The sequence below is a fragment of the Sebastes umbrosus genome, chromosome 9 (genome assembly GCF_015220745.1).
Source record: "Sebastes umbrosus isolate fSebUmb1 chromosome 9, fSebUmb1.pri, whole genome shotgun sequence".
Classification (NCBI taxonomy): Eukaryota; Metazoa; Chordata; class Actinopteri; order Perciformes; family Sebastidae; genus Sebastes; species Sebastes umbrosus.
The window spans coordinates 11,887,272-11,913,977 of record NC_051277.1 but is presented as its reverse complement, the minus strand read 5'-3'; the positions used below and the strand labels follow the sequence as shown (position 1 = coordinate 11,913,977).

Sequence of the window (26,706 nt, the reverse complement as noted above, 5' to 3'; positions counted from 1 at the left end):
TTAATTTACAGCATTAAAACATGCTACGGCTGCATTACTATTTACCTTTCCATATCCGATAGCCCCGGCCGGTTGCCATGGGGTTTCAGTCATATCCAATCCCGGCCCCTTTGGCACACACTCTTATCTCTGTTTAAATATCCGGTTACTTCCCCCTCTGGTCCAGGCACACAGAGACATGTCATTAAGAGCAGTATCTCTCCCCAGCCCAGGCTTCCTTCCTGTGCGCGTGGTGACGGATTGATTTTCTCCGGTAGGTATCCACTGCAAGAAATATTCATCTAAACAGGTTATTTAATCTCGTGTTGAGTCTTAAAATGGCTTTTCTTTTTCCTTTTTTACGGGAGGAAAACCAGCTAATAGGAAAGAGAAATGATTTCACTTTTCTACAACTGTTTCCAGAAAATCCGTCAGCCAAGTGACATCACCTTGAAATAAGTGGAGTAATCAACCTCGTTATCACTTTTTCCAATAATTTAGTATTTCTTTAATAAGCAAAGTTGCACTGGAAAAGAAATAAAATCATATCACGCCACCAAACTTCTTCATTCAATGATATGATTTAAAAATGGAATTAAGTCGTCTGTAACTTTTATCGGCCTCTAATGGCGACCATGAAATTGCAAAACTAATTTAAAGTTGGAATCAGTGCTGTTGTTTTTTTTTCTTAATTATATATTATCATAACCATGTGGAGTGTAGTGGAACACTAATAAAGCGTACATTCGCTCTCTTTACTCTGCTATTGAGAACTGTTGATCAGATTTGTTGGGTTGCAGCTATCTGGTTAATGACACCAAAGCCATGACTTCATTTATTACATTATTTAAGCTATGGACGTAAATTAAAATAAGAGAACGCTGACTTTTGGTTTCCTATGGAACACGAACAGCCGACCTCCTTCCTACGTAGACTTCCATGGACTATCCTTAGAAACATTTGTGATACATCAAAAACTAACGTAATCCAGGACAAAATATGTTTCCCTCGAACAATGCAATTCACAATGCAGTGGGGAAAGTCATTTTTAGGAGTCAGGGCTGGTTTCCAAGGTCAAGAATGAACTTTCAATCTCAACTTTATGCATTCTTTTTTTAAAGGTGAGAAGTCATTTAAGTGCTCAGAAAAATGGAAATAATTGCTAATCACTACCATTGGCAAGTTAATGGAAGCAGCATCTGTAACCCTGCAGTTTGCATTGTGGTAGTTTTTTGTTAAGAGCTGTAGTCGTCTTCAGTACGTGAACAAATAAATCCTTAACACAGAATCCTCAAGCACAACTGTGCTACTTCATCAGTCAATGACCAAATCAGTACCGTTTTGCATTTGAGGTCAGCCACAATAGTATGTTAGCTTTTGATTAAAAGCTACTGACAATCCAACATTCACACCTACTTCATGCAGTGATTGGCCCAGTGTGGGGAGTTAAGAATGTAAGCAGCATTTTTAATTCTTTGGACAACTATTTCATATTTTGTCCGTAACCACCTGCAATACTATGAATGTCACTCAGAAAAAGATTGTATGAAAGTGTGCATGGCAGCGTTATTCCCAAATTTGAATGTTTATCACATCTCGACCTTCTATAGGACGGCTGTCTTCCCACCCTGCTTTCAAATGTGGCCGTTCACAACAGCTATAAACACTTTTGACTTCCGACCCGTTTGGATGACACATTGTATGTTTAATTCTTTTCAAGAATACCCGCCTGAACTCTGCTATGAGAAGTATTGCTGAGCCATTAACCTTTTAAATAGTGCTCTTATAGGTCTAGTTTTGTACCAAACTGAACACAACAGAATTTACTGAAGACTATCATTGCCTTAATGTTGCATCATTGGTACAAACCAACTACATAGTCAGTGCCTACAAATCCTTGTGCTTAACTTAACTATATGATTTGAATCAGAGACGTTAATTGTAATTTCTACAATTGCATTTAAAATATCACTCTTAGGGAGTAAAAGCAAAGTGAAGCGACTTGTTAAAACGGACATTTTTTACAGTGGAGTCTTGGGTCTGTGGCTTGGCGTCTGCTCTCCGGAGCAGCCCTTGGTACCCACAGGGGTCAAATCTCCCTCCTCCGTTTCTGGAAGAACAGAGGCTGTTAAGAGAGGCCTACACTCCAGTATCTTTACAAATCAATGGAAGCACTTCCTCTCTCCTTGTCCTCCGCATTCACTGAGGACGTATCGATTACAGCAATATACAGTATGCGATACGTGCCCGTTGTTTCTTGACTGCTTGTAAATACGCAGCTTGATGAGAGATTTCGGGTCTGGTGTTAAGAGGCAAGCCTGTGAGCGTCAAAAGCTCATTTTAAGAGAGTTCAATTTTCACGCTTTACCAAAAACCCCTGGTCATGGCTATGGAGCAATATAAGCTGTGTAGGGATAAATGCACAAGGGTTGCCCTTAAAGCCATGCACTGTACAGCTGTGGGGAGTGAACACCCCAAAAGGACATATTTGTGTTGAGGTATAAAATTTTCTTTCAACACCCCTGCTCTCCCACAGGTTTCGTCACGATCGTGTTACACGTCCTAGCCGTAAGAGCTCAGGGATGGGGGGGGGGGCGACTTTTTTTGCACGTCTTTATCGTAAAAATGTTTGTCCATTGTACAGATGCCCTGGAGTTGAACTCTTCGGGAGAGTAAACAGAGGGGGGGGAACGGCTACGCAGGCCTTTCCTTCTCTTTCAGCTGCACTAATGATGTTGTGCCGGACCACAGCTGTTTCTTCGTGGCAGGTGTGCAAGTGGGAGCCACAGCAGACTGCACTCGGCCCGGATCGGAGGAATGCCAAAAACAAGACGGAAGGAGAGGAGACGGGGGCGCATAGCGAGGCGGAGAAACGAATATCCACACAAGATACAGCTCCCCGAGCTCCCCAGAAAGCTGGATACAATATTCAATTGAGAGTTTCCCCTCAACACCTGGCCACCGGCATGAGTAGGATATTGATGTGGGTCCCGAGCCAGAGCCCCACAGCTTGACTCATTTCATGCGGTATTTAGCTGAAATGCTTGGACAAGAACTTGTCTGGAGTTCTTTCCTGAGACGGGGGACATAGCCAGTATGTCTTGAATATGCACTCCGCTGGTCCGGGCCATGAGGATAGAAATGGCCCCGAGATCATTTCCTGTTTGGAACTGGGATCAGGAGCAGAGAGGGGAAAATATGCACAGATTGTTTGCTGTGTGGATTGGATTACGACAAAGCTATTGTAAGGCCGTATGTACTGTACAAACGAAGGGACAGAGACATTACATATCATGTAATTGTAGAAATTCAACCTGTTTGAGACCCCTGTAATTTGTCTGAATTGCAGATACTCTGATTAGCCACTGATGGAATATCATACTAATGATTCTAACCTATACTTTTTCACTTTGAAATTTAAGCTGACAGCAGGTAAAAGTGAATTTTACAAATTATAATAGTACAATTTAGGCCCAATATAAGACTTAATTAGTACAGAAACCTCAATACAAGGAAGCAGGAGTTCCTGGTTGATTTGCGTAATGCTGTGGGTCTGATTGCAACTCATGATATGCGTTACTTAAAGGCAGGGCTGTCGATGTTATCCAGTATACACTATTTGTTATATTGATTGAAATGGTATTTACACCCCGACAGTGATCCATTACTTATGAGCTCTGAAAAAGGACCGGAAAAGAGCCTTGATCTGTAGCTGCTGTAATCCTGTAAAAACGTCTACCAATCACTGCCTCGCGGTCCACTCGGAAAGAACCAATCAGATGCCGTCTTCTTGTCTGCCACCATAGTTCTCCTACACCTTTGGCACAGAGAAGAGATTCAGTTGGTTGCAATTTGCAACGTCACCACTAAATGCCGCCAAATCCTACACACTGCACCTTCATAAGTGGTTTACGGATTATGTACAATTTAAGTGTGTTAACTTGGCGACCTGTCCAGGGTGTGCCCCGCCTTCACCCAATGTCAGCTGGGATCGGATCCAGCCTTTTCTATTATTTCTATTTATGTGTTTCTAGATGCTTTTAATGTTTTATGTAAAGCACTTTTAATTGCCTTGTTGCTGAAATGTGCTGTATAAATCAACTTGCCTTTCCTTACTCCTCCCTATTTCTTTCCCTACCTGATACTTTCCACTCTATCTTGTCTAATAAAGCAATAAAAACTTAAAAAACACATTTTTGGATATTGCTTTCGGGCAGGAAGTGGGACCAGAGTGAGACCTCTGTTCTCCCTCGACTAGCGCCTCTAGCTAATATTAAAGCCGAGGCCATACGTGGTAAATATTAGCTTTTCTCTCCCGTGTTGACAGTGTGTGCTTTTCCACACACACACGGAACAAAGGTCTGCCATATTGTACACCCACCTGGGAACTCAGATGGGACAGAGTGGAGGTAGGTGTTCATTGCTTAACAGTGGTGGCTTTTCATTGTGTGACTTATGATTATGCAGTTGAAAGGCCCCTTCAGACCGGATGTGTAATGTCGATAATGGGAACAGGAGGCTCATTCTGCTGCTGCTGCTGCTGTGGATACAACAGCCAGATAGAAATCAGCCAGATACTAATTTTTTAATGTTCTCTCCATCTTTGTGTCTCACTACTGTGATGTGCCTGTCCTTTTAGTTTCAGCTTATCAGTAGTAAGTGGTGCTGGTTATTGGTTGAAAACACTGCTGTGTTTGAGGGGGCTGCAAATTAGTTTTAACAAGATTCCCTATGTAAGTTTCTTACATTTAGTTTTCCTAACTGATGTTAATCTTTAATGTGTTATTTAGAAGTCTGCCTGCAAAATCGAATGGGCGTTCACAGTGGACAGACTGGGTATTGTTTGTATGATTGAGAAAATGAGCTTATACGTCTCACTTGATTTATTACCTTAGTAAACATTGTAAACATGAGTTTATGGTATCAATCACTAGTTTCAAGTCTTCTTCAATACAGCATGAAGTTAATTTAGTAAAGTATGGTCCATTTAGTGTCAAATAAACCATAAATCAGGGGATGCTTTAGGGTGTGGCTACCTAGTGATTCACAGTTCGCTACTATGGCGTTGTCACCTAAAAATTTCTTATTCAGTGTTCGGTTGTACTTAGCTCCACCCTTGCCACTTCTGGTTGCAAAAAAAACCAAGATGGCGATGGCCAAAAGGCCGAACTCGAGGCTTCAAAACGGTAGTCCACAAACCAATGGGTGACGTTACAGTGACTTTGTCCACTTCTTATATACAGTCTTTTCAGTGAGTAAAATATCATCAAAACCACCTCATCAGTAATTCTCTTTAAAGTAAAAATGTAAAGTTTGACTATACATGTACACACACCACTAACTTTAGAAGTATTCCAGTCCAGTTTTGAGCCCCTCATCTACACGTACACATGCAATGCAATGACCACAATCACATAAAACAGCATTCACTGTCTACTCAGGTGTTTTACATACCTACCTGAAACACTTTGGCTTTGAAAACAGAGGCAGCTCAGTCAGAGCTTTTTTTTTACCAGCTGAAAACACAAACTCAAATCTAAAAGGAAGAGACACTTTCCTTAACCAAAGATTTTTTTTTTTTTAAATTAAGCAAAACGCACCCAAAATCTGCAGGGCGAGCATTCATCGCTCAGGTGTTAGCAAACAAACTCTCCCAGCATGCTTCTTGGCTCGGAGCACACGGAAGGTCACAAGTCAGTTCCTAAAAAGAGCCAAATAGCAGCAGCAGAGGCCCTATCACACTGGCAGTGCCTCCTCTCTCCTCCACCTCCACCTCCCCCGGCCACCTTCCCCTTCTCTCCCCCCCACACTTCCTCCCCTTCTCTTCCCCTCTTTGGCCTGCCAGTGTGGTTTGCCTTGGCTGACTGATAATAAGAGACACAAAAATCCTCTTATCCCCCCCCCCTCCTTTTCTCTCCGCTGAAATGAGTCACTTCCTTGCCAGGGCCTCGGTGGCTGGACCGCTGCCAGGAGATACCCTGCTATTTATTGCCCGTTTCCACCCCAGAAGAGGGGAGTCTGGGAAGGCGTTTTCAGAGGAGTCTACACACACACACTTAAACTCTCAGTGCGCATCCACACAAAGACACACACACACATAGAGGGAGAAAAGCCAAGCATGCTCAGGCACACACACACACACACTTCCTGGCCTGGTCTTAAGCATCCGACAGGACCCAGAACACGTTCTCCTTGGATTCCACGATTGATGTTTGCGTTCCTCCCCCGAGCTGCTAGCCTGCCTGCCTTTAAGGTCTCCGTTTTCCGTGACGTCCCACCGGGAGCCGGGGAGATTTATGTCCCTTTCCCAGCATTTTTCAGAAGGAAACAGCCTCGCTTTTTTTTTTTTTGACCGCACATGCGACGCACAAACACAAGCTGCTTGTGAGGAGGCACACAAACAGTCTCTCATGATAAGAACATATATGGCTACAGCTATATAGAGTTATCACACAGATGTATTTACACAGAAGCCATCTTCCATGATATCAGCTATATGCATAAAGTCGATGATACCACGTTGGAAGCAATCTGCAGCTGTGCATGAGCTTTAGTTTTTGCACTGAAATGTTGAATCCCTGCATATACATGGAACATGCTAACCTGAGGTCAATTCATCTATTCATGCAGAGCTTTACAGCACACTCATGCACTCAGACACACATGCACTTAAACCTCATAGTCACATACAACCACATACACACACACACACAAAGTCTCACACACAGGATCCTTGTGAATCCAAAACATTCCTTTCAGCTCAAGTTCAGGCACATCCCCCTAATAGAGGGGTTTGCACTTTTATTCATGGGCCCTTCTTTGGAATATGGCTGCTTTATAACTATCAGCCTAGTACTTGTTGGGCCTTTTTTTTTCTCTACACTACATTGTCCTTCCAGCATTGCTTTGGAACGCAGAGGATTGTGATTTAAATGGGTTTTGAGTACTCCTAATCCACCGGAGGCACATAAGTCACACAAAGGTAGCTTCGAAAGGCCGGGCGAATTCCACCAAGCAAAGAGGAAGTCTTAAATCCCAAGCTTCGCTTAAATACCACGGAGCTGACTTATTAATGGAATCATTTTGACTTGTGTGTATAGATTGCCCTTGATCGAGTATGATGGGCTCAGGTGGTTGGAAATAACACTAATACAGCATGACAAAGGATGTGGACAAATAGAAATTCTTTGCTTCTCTTTGCTATTGTCCAGGGTGAAAGAGGAGGAAAGGTGTTTCCAGTCTACAGGCAGAAAAGGCCACTTTGGAAAGACAAAGAAAGACAGACATGTGTGTACACATCAAGGCTTTATGCATTGATACGCAAAGAAATATTAATTAAATGGTGTGCATCCATTTTAAAGAGATTTTAGAGAACTGAAATATAAGTTGCCAGAAATTTTTTTTGGCCTTGCACGTCTCTGTAAACCACAGATACGTTGAATTTCAACGTTTCTGAAGCAACTAGAATTACCGCCTCACAGTTGCATGCCTCCGTCAACCAGTAAAGTTGCAGTTTACATCCATGTGTGTCCAAAATGTCATCACTTCATTATTTAATCCTGTTGGACATTTGTGTGAAATTGTCATAATTAGCATATGAAATCTTGAGTTATGACCAAAAACATATTTTGTGAGGTCACAGTGACCTTTGACAATCGAAATCTAATCACTTCTGTCTTGAGTCCAGGTGGACATTAGTGCCAAATTTGAAAACTTCCCTCCTGGCGTTCCTGAGATATTGCATTTACGAGAATGGACCAGACAGAAGTACGGACAACACAAAAAAATAATGTTGTCGCCAGCACGGAAGTATAAAAATATTTTCCATAAATACATTTCATATCGGTCTCGTACCACGCGAGCAATGCCACGTGATTAACATTGTGAAATGATTGTGTAGGTTTAGGCCACAAAACTACTTGGTTAAAGTTAGAACAAAGATCATGGTTTGGGTTAAAATAATAACATAACATACCACTGACATGCATTACCATGATTAGCTGATTATGTATTTGTGCTGCAGAGAATAACATACTAATACCAAAACCAAATTCCACCGGCATTGGTCGTGTGGCTAATAAACAATCTAATCTAATTGAACAACGTAACCGTAACAATGTAACTAGCGTAAATAAATCACAACCGCCCCTAGCGGACTTTCTTACGTAACAAGTGTAAAGTCAATGTTTACTTTTAGTTTCACATGGGAACAGTGGTCTCCTGGGTTAAAGTCCTGTGTTTGTTAGTTTTAAAATTACATATATATCATTATTGGTCAATTGTATAATGTGGATTACTTTCATTCATGTAGGTTTAGATATCATTTTTGTCAAATTGAGCAAAGCTCGTGATACTTTTTGTTATGAAACACATGCACACAGAAAATGCTTGTATACACACAAACATTTCACGCTGAGGAAAGTTTATAACCACAGCTACACTCAATACAGTTTAAAAAAACTTTTGTTTATTTTATTACATTGTGTTCATCTGATCTAATGTGGTTCTAGGAATTTGGACTCACTGAATGTCTTTCTGCCTAACCGCACCGGGCAGCTGTCTGAAATCCAAAAATGACATTCAAAATGATGCCAATATGAACAAAACTACAAATACGTTCATTGTTAAGGATTCACAGTTCTGCAACACTTATTCAAGATAGGAAGAAGCAGAGCGTAACACTTTTTGTTGTAATGAAAGCAAAGAGGGGATTTATGATGAAATACAGCAAAGACCTTGCAAGAGAACAGAGTCAATGACTGAAGATGCTTTTTGCATTGAGCACAATGTGATGTTGCTTCCAGCCACTTGTCAGTGAGCTGTTTCAGAAAGCATTTGTAAAAATGTTTTTTTTACATGGCTTGTTTTAGCCTCCACAGGTCCAAGATGGGCGGGGTTAACCGCAAACATTAGGACAAAGCACTGATTGTCAGGAAGCTATAACAATAAAAGCATTTGAAACTTAATGACTGATTTACATGACTGACAACATCCGAATAGTCCTCTAGACCACACCCAAACAAGAAATGGTTTGATGCTGAACTGTCAACAAGCATCTAAATTTAGCTCCATTAAGAATCGCACCTTGTTTCCTCTCCGTCCCGCTGGAGGCAAAACATTTCAACTGACACACAACTATGCGTTGTATCCTGGTATAGCCTTTGAGCAGGTTATGAATCCACCTGCTCCAGGGTTGCTGTTCTGTGCCTGAACCTGACCTCTGACCTCTTGGACAAGCAAACCTCAGAGATTTATTTGATTACATTTTGGAGAAGAACATACATATACGTCCGTCTGACCCATTCTCGTGAATGCGATATCTCAGGAACGCCTGAAGGGAATTTCTTCAAATTTGGCACAAACTTCCACTTGGACTCAGGGATGAACTAATTTGATTTTGGTGGTGAAGGGTCAATGTCACTGTGACCTCACAAAACACATTTTTGGCCATAACTAAAGAATTAATTTGCTAATTATGTCAATTTCACACAAATGTCTAATAGGATGATTTGGTAAATGGTAAATGGACTGCATTTATATAGCGCCTTTCTAGTCTTCCAACCACTCAAAGAGCTTTACACTACATGTCAGCATTCACACACACCCATACACTGATGGCAGAGGCTGCCATACAAGGTGCCAACCTGCCCATCAGGATCTAATCTAAACTCTCATTCACTCATTCACAAAGAAATGGCTCAGCATTCAGGAGCAATTTTGGGGTTCAGTATCTTGCCCAAGGACACTTCGATATGTGGAACTGGCGGAGCCGGGGATCGAACCGCCGATCTTCCGATTGGTGGACGACCAACTCTACTTCTGAGCCACAGTCGAAGCAAAGAGATGAATTTGGTGCTGGATTTCTTCAAACAGAGACAAATGCCTTGCTAATTAATTTATCAGGCCTGCATGTTTGCCATGTCATATATCCATTTGCTCTGTCTATGTAATACCTGACAGGAGAAAAATAAGGAGTAAAATAGTTAAAGAGTAAAATACTGTAGATAAATAAAAGAATGGGTGAGAGGAGGAGTGGTGGAGGGGAGAGGAGGCTGACAGCAGGGATGGTGGAGGTGGAGGTTGGGGGTTAAAGAGAAAGAACATGACATTTATCCTGCACTCTCTTTCACTTATGGAAGTCATCAAAGCCAATTTCCTTTTCTGGTGAGATAAGATCAGTCAAATGAAAGCTTGTCTGGGCGGGTGGAGGGGGTTAATATGTTAGCTGGACTGAGAGGAACTCAGCCACTAACGGCAGTATGTTGTTTTGTTTTTTCTTTACCTTGTCCTGAGGCCCAGTGTGAGCCACTGCTGAAAAGAGCACAGAGCAGCTCCATGGTAACTGACGGAGGCGTTAGTGTAACTGAGGCCTGACATGACTACGGACTAGTTCAGTAATGCATTAATGAATTACATGATGGTCAGTGGTAAATTCGCTTTTTGCATGCATCTTTTTACAATATTTCGGACTACTCCGTACTCAGTTCTTACATCCTGCTGCTGTCCCATACAGTAATGTGCTACGTCAGCTGGTGCAGGACCTGCTGGGGGAGTCCGTCCCCCTTTAGGGACCTCAGAGACGCAACGGAAAGCGTAAAGACTCTCTGAGCCTCTGTGATGTTTTTCAAGTGCTTAACAGCTCAATCTCTCTTAAAATAATTACACCTGAAAGGCAGAGATCCATCACAAACGCCCCGGTCTGGAAATTGCCCTCAGATGGGCACACAGAGAGAGAGAAAGAGAGAGAGGGAGAGAGAGAGAGAAAGAGAAAGACGACATTTGTAAGCTATTATGCATTTTAAATCCAAATGAAGATGTAGCTAATCTGGCAACAACTTCATTTGTAACTTTGGTTAGTGCAATATTATCATAACTGATTGAACCGATGGCAGGAGCTACAACATTAAACCCAAGTTTTCCATTTAATATAACACTTTAAAGGCCAATTTACGGTTTATGCATGGTTATAGGAGGTCGGGATCGAGCTCTTCTTGCTGTCAGGAGGACGACATCATGTTTTCTGGTATGGATGTGTGGAACATGGCTGCATGCAAGTCTGCAGCTGTCCACATCTGTGTCTGTACTGAAGTACGATCAAGGCTTAAGTCAGTTCACATTTAGATTCTGGATCATTGTTAGATACTTTTAGCTACTATGGTGCAGTGTTTTCTTTTGTGAATATGCTGCAGCTCTGATTCACACATCTTCACCATAGCAACAGTCAACAGGAATTGTGGTTTTTAGGAGACATTCACCAAACTGACGTAAAACACTAACTTCTCCAAAATTAGTTGGGACATTAATAGCCAATGGCCATACTGTAAAGCTATAATATCATTAAATTATCCAGGAGACTAGCATCATTAAAAGAAATCCTTGAAATGCTAATTTACAGTATTTTTAGCAGTAATTTAGTACTATCCTTTAATTCCATGAGGTTTCCTGGGTTAAACCCCAAAGCTGTCAAAACAGCCTCCATTGGAAACTACCAGCATCAGATTAATAGTTTGCTAAAATAAAGCAGACTGTCGTGCTCGGCCCCTTTCGTGGCAACTGTTCTAAAAGTGAATCATACCAGTATACGCTCTGTGCATGTTACAGTCCAAGCTGCTGTTGTTGTGAAGGCCTGCGATACAGAGCTAGTTAATGTTTACCCAGAAAATATGTAATTGCAGACTTCCCCCTAATAAACTGTTCCAGAATGCAGACCACAGTCCTCCTCCTGTAACATTATTATTATCTGCAGGCCTCTGGGACTGACTCCGTCTTTCTCCCTCTCTGCCTCTCACACACACATACAGTTATACACACACACACACACACACACACACACACACATCTTTAAATATAGAGATGATACAACCAAACTAAAAACATGTTTAACCAAAGCTCGGATAGTCAGTCTAGCTCGATGCAGATTCTGGCAAAAATACTGAGCAACGTGTTGCACTGGTTAATCAAAAGTGACTAACTGAAAGAAACAGAACGGCATCAACAGTATTTTTTGAACATATCATCCACAAATGACTGAAATCTGATCTTAAACTACTCATAAACAAGAAAAAACTATATTGTGCTCTTTGAACACTGCATAAAGAAACATCGGTGCATTACAGCAGCAGAGTGTAGAGTCCTGACGCAATATCTCCTTGCATTGCTTCCTCTTAAGGTTCCTTTATACAAAAAAAGAAGCAATGTAAAATACATTTCCTACTCCTAGTGCTTTTATTGTTTTATGGATCCATCAATCACACTGATAGAGAAAGAGGAAGTCCAATAGGCAATGGTTGCCAAAGAAGTGGCTGACATACCTCAGGAATTTGATTTATAATAGAAACATTCTTTGCACGTATTTTCACCTTAAATATTAATTGTTGGAATCAGTTGATATATATGCATGTTTTGTGTTTATTGTGTGTCTGTGAGAACATGTTTCCTCATCTATAATAATTTACCTCAAACCTTGATCATTGCTACTTATTCCCTGTTTTTGAATAAGATGAGAAGATCCATACTACTTTCGTGTCGGTGCTTTAGTGTGGAGCTGGAGCCGGTGTTACATGTACTTTTGAAGTTTGGACAGAGCCAGGCTAGCCGTTTCCCCCTGCTTCCAGTCTTTATGCTAAGCTAGGCTAATCAGCTCCCGGGTCTAGGACAATATTACAACGACATTCCACCTGTCATGAGAACGTATTTTAGGGCTATCCGCGTGTCATTTGTACGCCGCTTTCCGTGTGTCATTAGTACACCACGCAAAAAAACTATGGTAACGTCCGCAGTTAGGTTTAGGCAACAAAACCACTTAGTTAAGTTCAGGAAAAACTTAATGGTTGGGCTTAAAATAAGTATGTAACGTCACTAACGTCACTAACGTCACTAACGTCACTTGCAAAACAAAACGTCAGTCTCAAACGTGGGTCTCCTGATTGAAAGTCTTGTGTTTGTTTGTGCATTTTCCTACGAATGTCCAGCAACAGGTGTCAATTTCCACTCGTTACATGCATACAGTCTTTTCAAAATAAACTTTGTACGTATAGCTACGAAGGTTGTAGGAGAACAGCCTGCTATAAATCATAAAAAAGAAAAAACGCAAGTTGCATTCCTTTGATAAGCATTTTTCCTTTCCTCCTTTTTATTTTTTCATTTGAAAATAAAAATGGTGTACAGTTTCTTTTTTTAGGCCTTATTAGATTTATATATTTATATGAGAGGAATTTCAGCCAAGCCACAACAGGTGAGTGGTCATTGAGGTCAAAAGGCGAGCAGCTGGTGTGTAGAGGAATAAATCAGGCCGTCCATGTTTTCAAAAATCCAAATCATCAGGTTGACGTGATTTTGTATATGTTGAAGAAGCTTTATAACCTTTGTGTTTGTGCTGCTTGTAACGGGGGAAAACACAATAATAAGCATTCTTTTCCTCATTCCTGAAAAAAAAAAAGACATTTTGCAGATATGTGGGTTTTCCATGACAGCAGTGATATTTCTTAAACACAGGTTTATGGTTTCACCAAGCAGCTCCGGAAGAATGTTAATATTCAGGTCAGATAAAACAGTAACTCCCCGTTTCCGGCCACGGCTGTAATTTTTACGCCACAGAGTAACGCTGGATGTCCCAGTTGAGGCTGAGGTTGGCTGACGTCGCTTACATTCATGATTACCGTCCGTAACATGTCTTTAAAAGACCATTTGGGATGGAATTATTTTATGCCGGATTATTTTTACATTCTACTTGGGCTTTTTGTCATGTTGGAGCGCTAACTGTAGCTGGCTCCTTCATTTTCCTCTTCTTTTCAAAAAGACTTATTGGTTCCTGCTCTGCTTTCTCTGTAATAAGAGTGGGCATCTGCCTCCAAGTCTGCCCAGTTTAATATATAGAGACAAATTGCATTACGTCAGTACTGAGAACCGTGTAAACAGCCAAGATGGCCATTATGTCATTACTGGGACTTTCCTTTGTAAAGGTAGTGCACTGCTGCTCTTTGGAAGTCTTTGGAACAAGTGTGGTTTGAAAAATATGAATGCTACTTCCCCTTTCACAGATAAAATCAATAAAAAACATTTGGTTTTATCTTTCCACACAAACATTCCTTTCTATATGAAATGTCGGGAAGATGAGAAACCACACATGACGTTATTAGACAACACATTCAGCATCTATGAATGAAAAACAGACATCATGTATATCCAGAGACTTCAGGAGCAATTTAAAGAAGTAGTCCAACTTTGATCTGGAAATAAGTACCCTGTATTACTGATTTCCTGATCATCACTTAATGAAAGCTTTCACATTTCCTGGGGTCAGACGAGTACACACAAGAACCATGACTACACCATTTTCCCACACAGCAACTGGTATCCTCTTAAAGCCCTCTGCGGCAAAGAAAGTGACTTCATGTCCCGGATTTATTGGGTACAAAAAGAAGAAAACACTGCAAAGTGTGCTTAAGCAGCAACCGCTACAGCATTAACACTTCTTACAGAGAGAAATACAAACTTTATCAATTAAAGAAGTCCAAAGGCAGTACCACCCATACAGCTTGACTGGCTTTTTGAAAACAATGAGCACCAATGATTTTCGGCGCAGAGGATCCCAACAACAATTGCTACACTAAATAGAAGAAGGCAGTAATATTGACCAACACAACAGTGTCTCAACAACAGTCTCTGGAAAGCAGAATAAACATGAATTGTGCTTTTACACCAAGAAGTGTGATCGCCATGCAGTTGGTGATTCTGGAGCAGGACATCATTAATGGTGTTAAAGTTTTACATACTGAGGGGTGAATTCACAAAGAATGGATTGCGGCTGCTGATAGCCCTTTGAACTGTGCATCATTTGCAACCGCTATCTGCACCGTCACAAGGTCCCATTCACAAAGGATATTGCGCTAATGATAATACAGCGCAAACACGTAGATAAAGTTAGTTTAAAAACAGCTTATTTAAAAAGGTACAGTGTGTAGGATTTGGTGGCATCTAGTGGTGTGGTTGCAGATTGCAACCAACTGAGTACCACTCCCCTCACTCCTCCCTTTCCAAAAACTGCAGTAACGTGAGCCGCCGAGTGCAAAACCGTGGTAACTCCGCTTGCCTCACTCAGAGGCCATCCTTACTATAATAACACTACTTTAGGAGCAACGGAAGTCAGACGGCGGTTGGCGGTACCACAGTTTTGCACTCTAAGACTCACGCTACCACAGTTTCACAATTCAGAGAACTACGGTGACCTTCAGGTTACGTAAAAACATGAAAGGCCCTCTTAAGAGCCAGTGTTTGGTTTGTCCGTTCTTGGCTACTGTAGAAACATGGCGGAGTAACATGGCAGACTCTGTGAAGAGGACCTGCTCCCTAGGTAGAAATGAAGGACTCATTCTAAGCTAACAAAAACACAATGATTCTTAGTTTCAGGTGATTATACACTAAAGAAAACATAGTTATGAGTATTATATTCCATTTCTGCTAATGGATTCCCTGAAATGGTACACTCTGTTGCGCTTTAAACAACTTTATTCAGAGGTTAAACCAAAAGTGAGCACACAGCAGGTGAGCACAATGTCATTACTCCAATATGAATGATGGCCAAAGCTATGGATGTAAGACCCAAGTTGTAATAAGCGGGAATCATTCTTTAATATGAGAAGGAAATGACACAATTGGAGGGCCGTTCAAGCCTGGGCACCATCTGTGTTAAGCAGTGGAGCGGAGCAGGTGAGGATAATAATAAATCACAACAAGTCCGACCGAATGGCTTCTGATGCCAAAGTCAAACTCAGTCATTGAAGCACGGAGAAGGGAGGTGGGGTCTATGAAGAGGAGTGTTTTTCTTCTTCACTCCCTGTGGGAAAAAAGGGGGCTCAGGACATGCTGGCATCCCACGAAACACTGAAAGGGGGCGGATGGTGGTGGAGGGGTGCGTTTTCTTTCTTTTTTTCCCCCCCTTCCTCTAACTCCACACTGCCTCGCTGCCCTCAACTCCGCCCCTTCCGTGAGCTGGGAGGTGGTCGAGGAGTGTGTGGCTATATGTGTGTGTGTGGAAAGTGTTAGGGGTGGGGGGGGGCTCTTATTGAAGCCGAACGGAGTGGAACCTCTCGCATTGTCTCCCCTCCTGCACCCCACCCCCTTACTGCCTCACCCCCCGTCTCCCTCCTCCTTTCTCCAGGGACAAAGAATGCCCTGAATGCCTGGCGTCTCCTGCAGTGTCAAATAACTAAAGGATAGGTGGAATGGTGGCAAGGGCCCAGGAAGAAGAGGAGGAAGAAGAAGAAGAAGAAGAAGAAGAAGAAGAAGACAAATCTGAGGAAGTTATAGTTGACTTGATTATTTGTTGTCTTTTTATATATTCATGGAAACTGACGATCCATCTGTCAAAGCTGTCAAAGTCAGACACTTTCAAACATCCATCTTGACATCCTTTCTAGGAGGCTTGGCAGATGTATACCAACGCGTCTAAGAGAGAACAGTCATTATAACATAGATAAATTTGTCAGTCAAGGTCTGAGATGATGTGTTATTATTTAAAAGTACTGAAACAGCATTTTTTTGCAACTCATATGAGTATTTGTTGACCTGTTGCCCCAGTAGGACAAAGACACAATGTCACTACTTTTTCAAGTTTGGGCATCTGAAGGGTCAGATTAACTCCAACAAGACCAAGACTCTGCCAGTGGCTCTGTGAGGCTTTACTCAGGTACAGCGGTGCTTTGAGCTATAACACCAGCAGGCTAACATGCTCACAATAACAATGCCAACATTCGGCTGAGACACTGGTTGAAAGACGCCCCAGAATCGGGCCAAATATACTGGCCTGATTCCGGCTGGCGACACTGCCATCATTGGGTACTTGCATAGTGCGTGCATTTTGACAGGGTGGTGTTACTCAAATCAAAACTCCTGGGGGGGGGGACATGAGTGTCTGTACCATATTCCATGGCAATCCATTCAATACTTGTTGAGACATTTAACTTAAAACCAATAATTGTCACTCATGGGTCATCATCAGGAGACCATGAATGTCAAAATTTCCATCTTATAGATATTGAGATATTTCGCAGGATAAGAGAAAAAAAAATTGTTGAGATATTTTTGTCTGGACCAAAGTGGTGGACCGACCGATCTACCGATCTACCGACAAACAGTGTCATCCCTCAATCCATACTGCTAGAATGGCTAAAAAGGATGCAGATAGCCAGCAGATGCGCATACAGTTCTCTTTATACAACATTGGGTGTATGTAAGGGCGGATGTGTTCACACATTTGTCTGCGTGTACAGCCCGAGTGGTCATACATTTTGGGCTATATGCAGTTCAGTCCATGTGAACTCTCACTGACAATTTACGTCAGCGTTCAAGTCATGCACTTTTCCTGCCCGTCCATCCACCCTGACTTAAGACTTTACACAGAGGTATAAAAACAACTTCCTGTTAGGAAATTAGTACATCATGAGGTTGTTGTTTGGACCTTATGATGATCACATAATTTAATATTTCTCTTTCTCCCACAGTTCAGATTGAATGAATCAAACTGCAGTAATCCTCCTCCTAAAGTTTGATTGATTATGGGAGTGGACAGTTCCATTTCTTAATTTCATACAGCAAAATGAAATCCAATAATTCATGGTATGCTGCTTTGTTTCGTGCACTGAACATCTCGGAATTGTTTACTGGCAAAGCTCGAACGCGTATTTCACTTGTCACTGCAAACATTTGCCAAAAGTAGTCTTCTGAAACTAAGTGTGGTTTTAAAATGATGTCCCGTGAGGTTTGACATTCACATCTCCAAAACAACACACTAGAGCTCTCTATTTCACATGCTCACACCCACTCAGACACGCTGCAGCCCTATCATACAGTGGATGTAATGGGTGACTGTGCTAATTGCTGCAGCCCTCCAAAGCAACAAGAACAGGGCGGCCTCACAACCACATGAAATCATCTTATTCCGCAAGCAGTGTGTACAAAAAAAGCCCATCCATCAAGCTGTCACACTAACCTCATACTCTTCCAAAGGTAGGAAGTGAAACTCTCTCTCTCACACTGTGAGCAGTATGACTTCATCCTCACAACACACCATCCATTACAGGCCACAGCTCGAGATGACACAAACTCATTCATTCTTATTGCATCGGGAGGGATAGGTTGAATTGTTCCAAATACGCTGTGAGCCACAGGAGAGTACAGTGATTTGATGTTTACACTGGCTGAAGTCGCTGGTACTCTTTGTGTTTGTGGAAATACTCTCTCCATCTGGTGCAAAAGGCAAGAATGATGTTGGACGTACCGTCTGAACCGTTTTTCATTTATGTAATCATATATCAGAGGCTATCCGTGAGATGTTTACTGTTTTGACAGTATCTATATATTAACTGCATCTGAAAATACTAAATCAAAGGACGACATAATAGAAGTAAAACCATATCTGTGCTGTATGAAAACACCACATCTGTAAGAAATAAGAAAAACAGCCCAAAGGCAAGTATGTTAAGTAGCCTAATTAGAACAGGAAATTTAGTTGTGAATAGAATTTGAATATGTTTTACAGATATCAGCTGCATCAATATTCACTGTTCTTAGGCCCTGATCAGGCAAAGCGTGTTTTAGCAGGCTGCAGCAGCTTTTTGTAATTGTTTTCAATGAGCATGAAGCATTTTACGCGCTGCTTTTGCGTTGCTAAACCGCCTGACCGTGGAACGATCAAATGGATACTTTTCATTGCAGATATTATATATTTTTCTAAAGTTAATCGAGGCATTCAATAATTATCCAATGTGATGTGTACAAAAATATTCAGATTCTAATGCAATGAAAGCAGCTAAAAGACTGTTAAGCTTTTGGGTTTGTCATGTGATAAGCACTTTGGTGCTCTATGGAACAAAAAATGAATAAAGATATGTCCAAAAACACTTGAATAAACATGAGGAAAACATTTTTTAAACATATTGTGGAGTGCCATTTCCTCAGCCGGTACTGCTTTTGAAAAACATTCATTTTTGCTTTAAGTAGTGAATGATGGTCATTTTCTTCAAGTTCTTGCCAGAGTTTCATGGACCACCAGGTGGCGTCGTCCAGATTCTCTGTTTTTGGTGCCATTTGGCAGAACATCAGCGACAGTGGCTTACCAGCAGAGATAGGATGAAAGTTTGGCTTAGTGCTGATCGCTGGCAAGATATGCAGCTGCTTAGCAAATGGCCCGTTCTACAGAGGAAAACTACAGTAACTATGCCACAGTGTGAAGCAGTAACTTTTCTTTTTTTTTTAAGTCAACCAAATTTCTTACATGTGTTGATAAAACCACGGTGGGCTTGCGATATGAGAAGGCTGTGTAAAAAAAAAAAAAAAAAAACTTGGTTTGGTTTCAAAGGGTTTTTGTGGATAAAGTTGGACTTCTGTGCAAAATCCCTCTCTAACCAAGGAGGTGAAATTGTTAGACGTCAGCGTTCATAACCAAAACAAAAGGACATATCCTTTAAAGAATGAACTTGAGTGAAAGAATCAGATTGCTGAAGATAAATAATGCATTATATGGAATTGTTATCATACAAAAACTAGGAAATTTCAGGAAAATTGAAGTAAAAAGCAGCTGCACTGAGCGACACAATGACGGACGTATGGATGCAGCAGACACATGGTGTTTGTATTGAGAAATAATCAGGCTGCACTTTTTTTTCTGCTCTCACTGACATGAGATATGATCTGCAGGATGGAGAGGAAAAGCAGAGGGAAGGCTTGAAAGCCAGAAAATTAAATGCCTGTGTGTGCATGTGTGTGCACAAAGAGACAGAGTCCCACACTTTTACGAGGTTTTGTCCCGTTTTCCCCTCAGACTGAGAATCAGGGAATATTACTTGAGGTCCTGTGCTTCACTGCCGGCCTATCAAATACACAGAGTAGTTAAATGAAATGACTGGAAAGTGCACTTTGAACTCAGCCCCTGGCAGAGGTCCCATTCAAGCAGAAATGTAAAAGTTCCTGTCCTCGGTGGGGCCCCCTGTTCGGGGTGTCCCCATAAAAAGACTTATAGCTGGTTACAGCAGCTTGGAAAGAAGCCCATAGATGGCCCAACAAGCCTCGACCAGCATTATTTCCTACCGGCCTCTTTGTTTGGTGAAGCCTTTTTTCTGGCAGTGTTCCTATTGCAGCGCTCGACTTCCCATTGAGAAAACAAGCAACCCCCTCCACCCGCCCGACACCGCCACCGAGCACGGCACTCGCAGTTCAGCTCCGTGCTGCAAAACTCCAGGCATTTAGCCTCCTTGTTGTCTTCAAATTAGTCAAAGTTTATTCAGCTTGTATTTGTTTCATTTTTTTTTTTTTTTAAAGCATCCACTGCATACAAACCGCATATTTATCATCGATACTTTTATTACACAGCCCCTCCAGGAGCCGTCGGTGTAAATGAAGTAGCACCTCCTGGTTATTGTTTTCGCTGATTTTTATGAATGAGCCGTGCAATCAAAGTTCACTATTGTTTTATTACGGGGGTAATTTATCAGTGTTCCAAGAGTTAATGGTTTCCTTGCCTGTCTAAACAGCTTGTAAAAAAAACTAGAGCTCTTAATGAAGTTTGAGCACAAAAACTGATAATATAAAGTTCCACTCTATTACCATACAAATTATCTTTAAAAGGGGCTCTGTAAACAATTATATTCAATCAGCTTTATTCATCCCTCATGGACATTTCGGAGCAGACATGGCTCTTGGACGTTGGACTGAGCCATTTAAAGTAAATGAGCCGCAGGGTTGAAACAGGTTGGCATGGTTTGGCATGTCAGTCACAGTCCACAAGCAGAGCACAGTAGCACCTTTCCATGTTGCCCGGCTGCCTGTCAGCAGCTACATTAAGCCATTACACGAGTGTGGAAACCGCCCCTGTGGCTGGCCCACACCAGCACACATCCGCTCAGGGATACATACCATAATTATCCCCCCACTTCATACTCATCTCCCCTGGCAACTGCAATCATACAGCCCAAATAGCTCGGGCTAATTCATTACTTTGGTGGAGGGAAGTTGGCTGCCTGTAATGACACCAATTGCCCTGACCTAAACGCTGTAATAGGACCTCTCAGTACACTGGCGAGGAAATGGCTGCAATTGAGGCTCTTCCACTTCCTAGCAACCGAAGCTAGGGCCTACAATTTGAAGGGGGAAATGCTTTGCATTACCTGTGCCCCGCAGCTTGAAATGCAGCCTAATGAAGGCGAAATTGTATGAATTAAGCAGACTTCGGGGGGGGGGAGGCAACAACAGAAAAGTGGAAGCATGTGTGTCAAATGGGTTTTCTCGTTAATTCGGTGGCTGTCTAACGGCTAGATTAGAGCCGACCGGAATCTGCCTGGTCGCGCAATCAGGAAAGACCAGAGGGGAAACAAACACAGGCCGTCTGTTTGGTCCCTACTGGACACAGAGGGAGAGGAGGAGGAGGAGGAGGAGGAGGAGGAGGAGGCAGGCGAAGGTGGTGGAGGTGGTGAAGGGACGGGAGGGAGGGGGTTCGCACTACAGTTCCAAAGAGTAGAGTCCAATATTTAACAGCAAACTGCAAGGGTTAGTGTTTCGCAACACTGACCTGGGTCAAATAATATTAGCAAATATATTTTATGATGTGTTATATACTGCTTAGGTGCCAGATGGAGAGGGTGCACCAGGCGGGACAATACAAGGAGTGAGAGAAAGTTCAGAAAAGCACAGGAAAGTAAAGTTGTCAAGATTAAACTCACTATCTGAAAGACATACTGCTCCCATCAGAGAGTCAAAAACAGCCTAAAATTAGAGTGCAATATGTATTTTGCAGAGGATAGGCATGTTTTAAAGGGTTGCTTCACCTAAATCACAAAGGAAAAAACATATTTTCTCAAATCAGCACACTGACAGCTGTTGATGCCTGTTGGGCTTCAGTTTGCCATGTTATGATTAGAGCATATTTTTACGCTAAATGCAGGTGAGGGTTTCTGGACAATATTTGTCATTGTTCTGTGTTGTTAATGATTTCCAATAATAAATACATACATACATTTGCATTAAGCAGCATATTTGCCCTCTCCCATGTTGATAAGAGTATTAAATACTTGACAAATCTCCCTTTAAGGTACATTTTGAACTGATAAAAAATGTGCGATTAATTTGCAATTAATCACAATTAACTATGGACCATCATGTGATTAATCACAGTTAAATATTTTAATCAATTGACAGCCCTAATTGTCTCACTTGCCTGTATTGTGATTTAGCCTTTCAGACAGTTTTTGGTTTGAGCTATCAGACTCCAACCCACTACTACTTCCCATACAATAGAAGTGAATGGGATTCTGTTTGTGGTGCACACATGATAATAATTCAACAGCAACGTATTATCGCCCTCTATACATTCAGCATTCAACACCTACTATAAACTGAATACTTTGAAATAAAGCAGATAGAATAGAACCAGCTTCAAACACATAAGTGCAAAACAACATCTTGTAACAGGAGAGACTTCAGAGAGCAGGTCCAAAGCACACTGGAGCACACGGATTTAAGGCAGTAAACTTTATTTAAAGCCTAACGTTTCAACGCCAACTGCGTCTTCATCAAAGTCAGTATTCTGTGGGCAACGGACAGGCCTTCTATTCATCGTGAGGCAGTTGAAGCGCCCTTCTTCACGCAAAACAACATCTGTCTGTCTGCGCTAAAAGAACAGACACAGGAGCCATATGCGCACCGGAACATTGTATCCTCACTCAACTTTACCTCAACAAACCCCACAAAACACAGGTGGCCCTGTTTTAGCCCTGGATCACATCTCCGCACTCCTATTGGTTGGCTCTTAATAAAAGCAGCGCTCTTTCTACGAACTCGTCTGCTGGAAAGCCTACCTGTGGGATGACGTGCAGAATCAGGCGTCTGATTGGTCGGAGGGTATAATGTTATCTGGATGATCATCAGTCGGGAAGGATGAGGCCAAGAGCTCGACGGGAGCTGGAGAGCATTCCAGCGGTGGACTGGTGAGCAGATGGAGACATCTTTCTCCCTGTAGAGCAGGTGGAGGTCCAGGTGAACCGCCTCACCCTCACAAAACCTGCAGAGGAAACAATCAAAATGGATTTTATTCTTATTTCTGTTGTCAAATGATTGTTTCTTTGTGTTTTGTGTGCTTTTAGTTGAGACAACAGGTACAAAATTAGATCTTTAGCTAACTGTCAATGTAGATTCATGTGCCCTGTACCCTACAAGTAAACAGATAACCAATAAACAACCAGTAGAAACAATAATCACACATTAACACTAAGTTGCATTTCATAAAGGTACTTTGTTCATAATGAACAGTGAGACAGCACAAACTCAGTAGGACTCACTTGAAAAACAAACAAAATCAAAACCATCTCCAACACAATGAGTGACTTTAGATCTTACGTGCAGTTCCACAGGTGAAATCACTCTCCGACGTGTCTCTTGAGATGTTGAAAGTTGCAAAGTACGTGGATGATTTAAATGTCTGGAGTCAATTTGCTGTCCATTTTTTAAAATCATCAGCAGGTGCAACTGGCAAAATCACTTTTCTCAGTGAAGGAGCTTGTTGAGTTCACATAAACTTACATGCCCTTCACTGCTTTGACTCTACAGGAAACAAGAGGACTTCATATGACTTCATATGACTAGCAGGGTGAACAAGGGCTAGAAATGTTTGGTGGCATTTCATTTTACAGTGATGTGCCATGTGAAGCTTTGAAATAATCTTATTTCCTGGTTAAACAGGATGTTGGGGGGCGGGACATAAAACAGTGAGGGATCAATGTGAACCAATGGGATGTCACTTTGGGACAGAGAAGCTGATTGATTTGGTAGTAGATGAACAGGAGCGGGGCTTAAACCTTTGTGATGCTTTATTGGTTGTTTAAGCCAACTTGTGACAGTTTGTGAGTGAATTGTGTGTAAGTGAAGTGCATGTGCCAAATTTGACCAAAAGGCTAAAAAGTATGTTACAAAGCAAGCCAACTACTTTGCATTTGCAAATGACATTTTGTTGGGGATTTTGTAGGAAGTTTGATGTTGTATGGTATTGTGTTTATTAATTATTAATTAATATATCTGCAAAAGTCTGTAAATATCTGTAAAGTTGGAATATTTATGTTTAACATTAAGTTTATTGATAAAATATTTTAAAAGGGGTAGGATTTGATAAGTATTCACTTATTCCTCAGACATGAAATACTCAATTATGTTGTTTATTGAGAGTTTGCTGTATATGTTTGCTGGGTATCTTTGTTTTTGTTTTGTTACTTGTATTTTTTCTTATTTAATTACTTTTTTTACATGTTCAAAATAAAAATCTAATCTAAACCCCAAATCATGCAAAATGTAGCAAAATGAATTTGCAAACTAAAAAAATTAAGCAAATATATGTGTCTGAAAAAAGGATGGACTTTATATTTTGGTCATAAAATATTTTAACGTAATTTTTTAATTGTATTCATTTTTAATTCGTTGTTTTCAGTTGATTATGTGTCACATAATTATCATCTGTTACAACACACTGTGATGGATAGTACACTGTGAATATATATGGACCTGCAAATTTGTAAACCAATGCTATATTCCTCTAAACTCAATGTGGTGAGTTTACCCAACTCATTATCATTAGACCAAAGTTTGTGTTGCACTATTTGAAGAGAAAAAAGCTGTTCTTCTTTTGTATTTTGCGTCTGTGAGTGTTTTGTGCCACTCTGAGAAGTGGGTCAGAGCAGCCGAGGAGCCCACCAGTCACTTTTGGCTGCTTCAAGTCACGTCACATAAACAATGGCACTTCATGGGGAGAGGCTCGTCTTCCTTCCTGCCTGGCTTCCTGTCGATCGTTCTGCCTGACTTGGCAAACTCAATGTGTCTTACCCCCCCCATCCTCCTCCTCCTCCTCCTCCCCCCCCACCGTCACCCACTCCCCTACCAGCAGACCTCCCTCCTCTCCTGAACCAGACAGCCAACTTAGTCAAAACTGAGGAAGGGAAGGAAAAAGTGGGATGACAAAGAAGAAATGATAAATGACAACGAGGCCACAATGGGCTCCTGTGGAAGTGGAACATACCAAGTCAACACGTAGGGTCCATTGACATGTAGATGGTGGTGGTGGCGGGGTGTGAAGGGATTGAATGTACTGTTTGGCACCTACAGTGCACTAAACTTTTAACCCCGCCCACGACCTCCAGCTCCTTTCTCATGCGGGCCCTTCTGAGCAGATTGATGATAGCGGTGCACTTCCTCTGCAGGGAGCGCGACCTTTGCTTGAATAATAGCTGACCGTTGATTAGCCTGTCTCATTAACATTCAAGGCTATAGCTCTATTTTCCTGTTTCACTGGGTTTCCAGTCGGGAAAATGATGGATTGCAAAGTTATTAAATTCAGCATCAGGAAATTATCCTCTTTAAAAGGAAATGGGTGCACTTCTCTTGCAGTGAATATTGGTCACATGATCTGTCCCAAATTGTACTCTTATATTACTTTTATTTTACTCTAATCTCTCTGTGTGTTTGTTTTCCTTCAGTTTTTTTTTCTTATTTAGTTGTTCTTGGTGATCTTGAGTCTTTTTGAAACCGGTATAAATACCTATATTCCTTCTAGTTTATTACGTGATGTGTCTTTTAAAAAGAGATGTACCGTATCTGCTCTGGTAAAAAGACTCCATGCTGTCTTTTTTCCAACAATAACAAGGAAATCAGCTTGAAAAGAAATGATAGAAGGAGCATTTCTGGTGTTCCCTACACCAACTAGTGTTCTTGAAGGGGAAAATAAGTAATTTTAAAAGGGAAAACATTGTGCCCTCATCCATAGTAGCATAAAATTCAACTCAAGGCACTCAAGTGGATGGGTAAAATTAAAAAGCCTTTCATAAATGTGGGCAAGTACATTATAAAAAATACACATTGGCCCATTTGCCTTCCTCAGGAAGTCATCCAAAACAACACAAACAACTAAATTCAACAATACAGTTCAATCCATGACCTCTGCAAGTTTGTTATTCACTTTTAGGGGCTGTAAACTCTTAGAGCGTTTATGGGGTGTACTTCCTGAGGATGCAAGATACCCTTATCTGTTTTATAGACCTATTTGGGTCAATACTAGATCAACTTGTCTGGTACAGAGTCAGAGAAGAGCAGCAACCTTTAGCATGATGAGTTACAATTTCCCCTAATCAGGGGGGGATTTATTGCTGTTTTAATGGCATCCTGACAATTTTGTTATCTGTGACTTGGATCGTAGACGGAAAGTCACAAAGTCCACAGAATATCTGAGAGCAGCATTGGCTGACATCATCGGCCTGCGCGTATACATACATAGACGAGGCGAGGGAAGGCTGAGAAGCACTTGCAGGAGAAGACGGACGGTAATTTGTGTCTCTGTTTAGTGTTTGAAGTCTTCAGAGTCTTCATCTGTAGCTGAAGTTCATTCGTGAAAAGTCTTTTGTGAAGCAAAATGTTCTTTGTCTTTGTCTCTGTCTGTCTTTCACTTTGTTTGTGTCTCTGTTCTCATCTTAACTGCAGCACAGTGGGTCTGTTTATGTTTATAACATTTTTAGGCATTTAAATTTGCACTCTTGACTCCTTGCAGGGTTCCTCAAGTTCGATGTCCAGGGGTTTATAAAATATTTGATGGTGAATCCAAATCCATTCTTTAATCAGTGTCTTGTATTGTCTCCTCGTTTAGTTTAATCGGTAGCAGCATTTCAGAATCATGGTTTGATTGGCGTCAATCACTGCACGTCT

The 26,706-nt window shown here is 41.5% G+C and overlaps 1 long non-coding RNA gene across 5 annotated transcripts in view; it reads right to left on the bottom strand.

The window, feature by feature from the left end:
• LOC119494214 overlaps positions 1-23,674 on the bottom strand; it is a 158,395-nt gene extending 134,721 nt beyond the window's left edge. For all 5 annotated transcript variants that reach the window (XR_005208143.1, XR_005208146.1, XR_005208145.1 and 2 more), the window contains exons 1-2: positions 23,365-23,674; positions 22,827-23,029 (exon numbers count right to left, since the gene is read on the bottom strand). This is a non-coding gene — a long non-coding RNA (uncharacterized LOC119494214). The remainder of the gene's footprint in view (positions 1-22,826; positions 23,030-23,364) is intronic.
• Between the last annotated feature and the right edge of the window lie 3,032 nt (positions 23,675-26,706).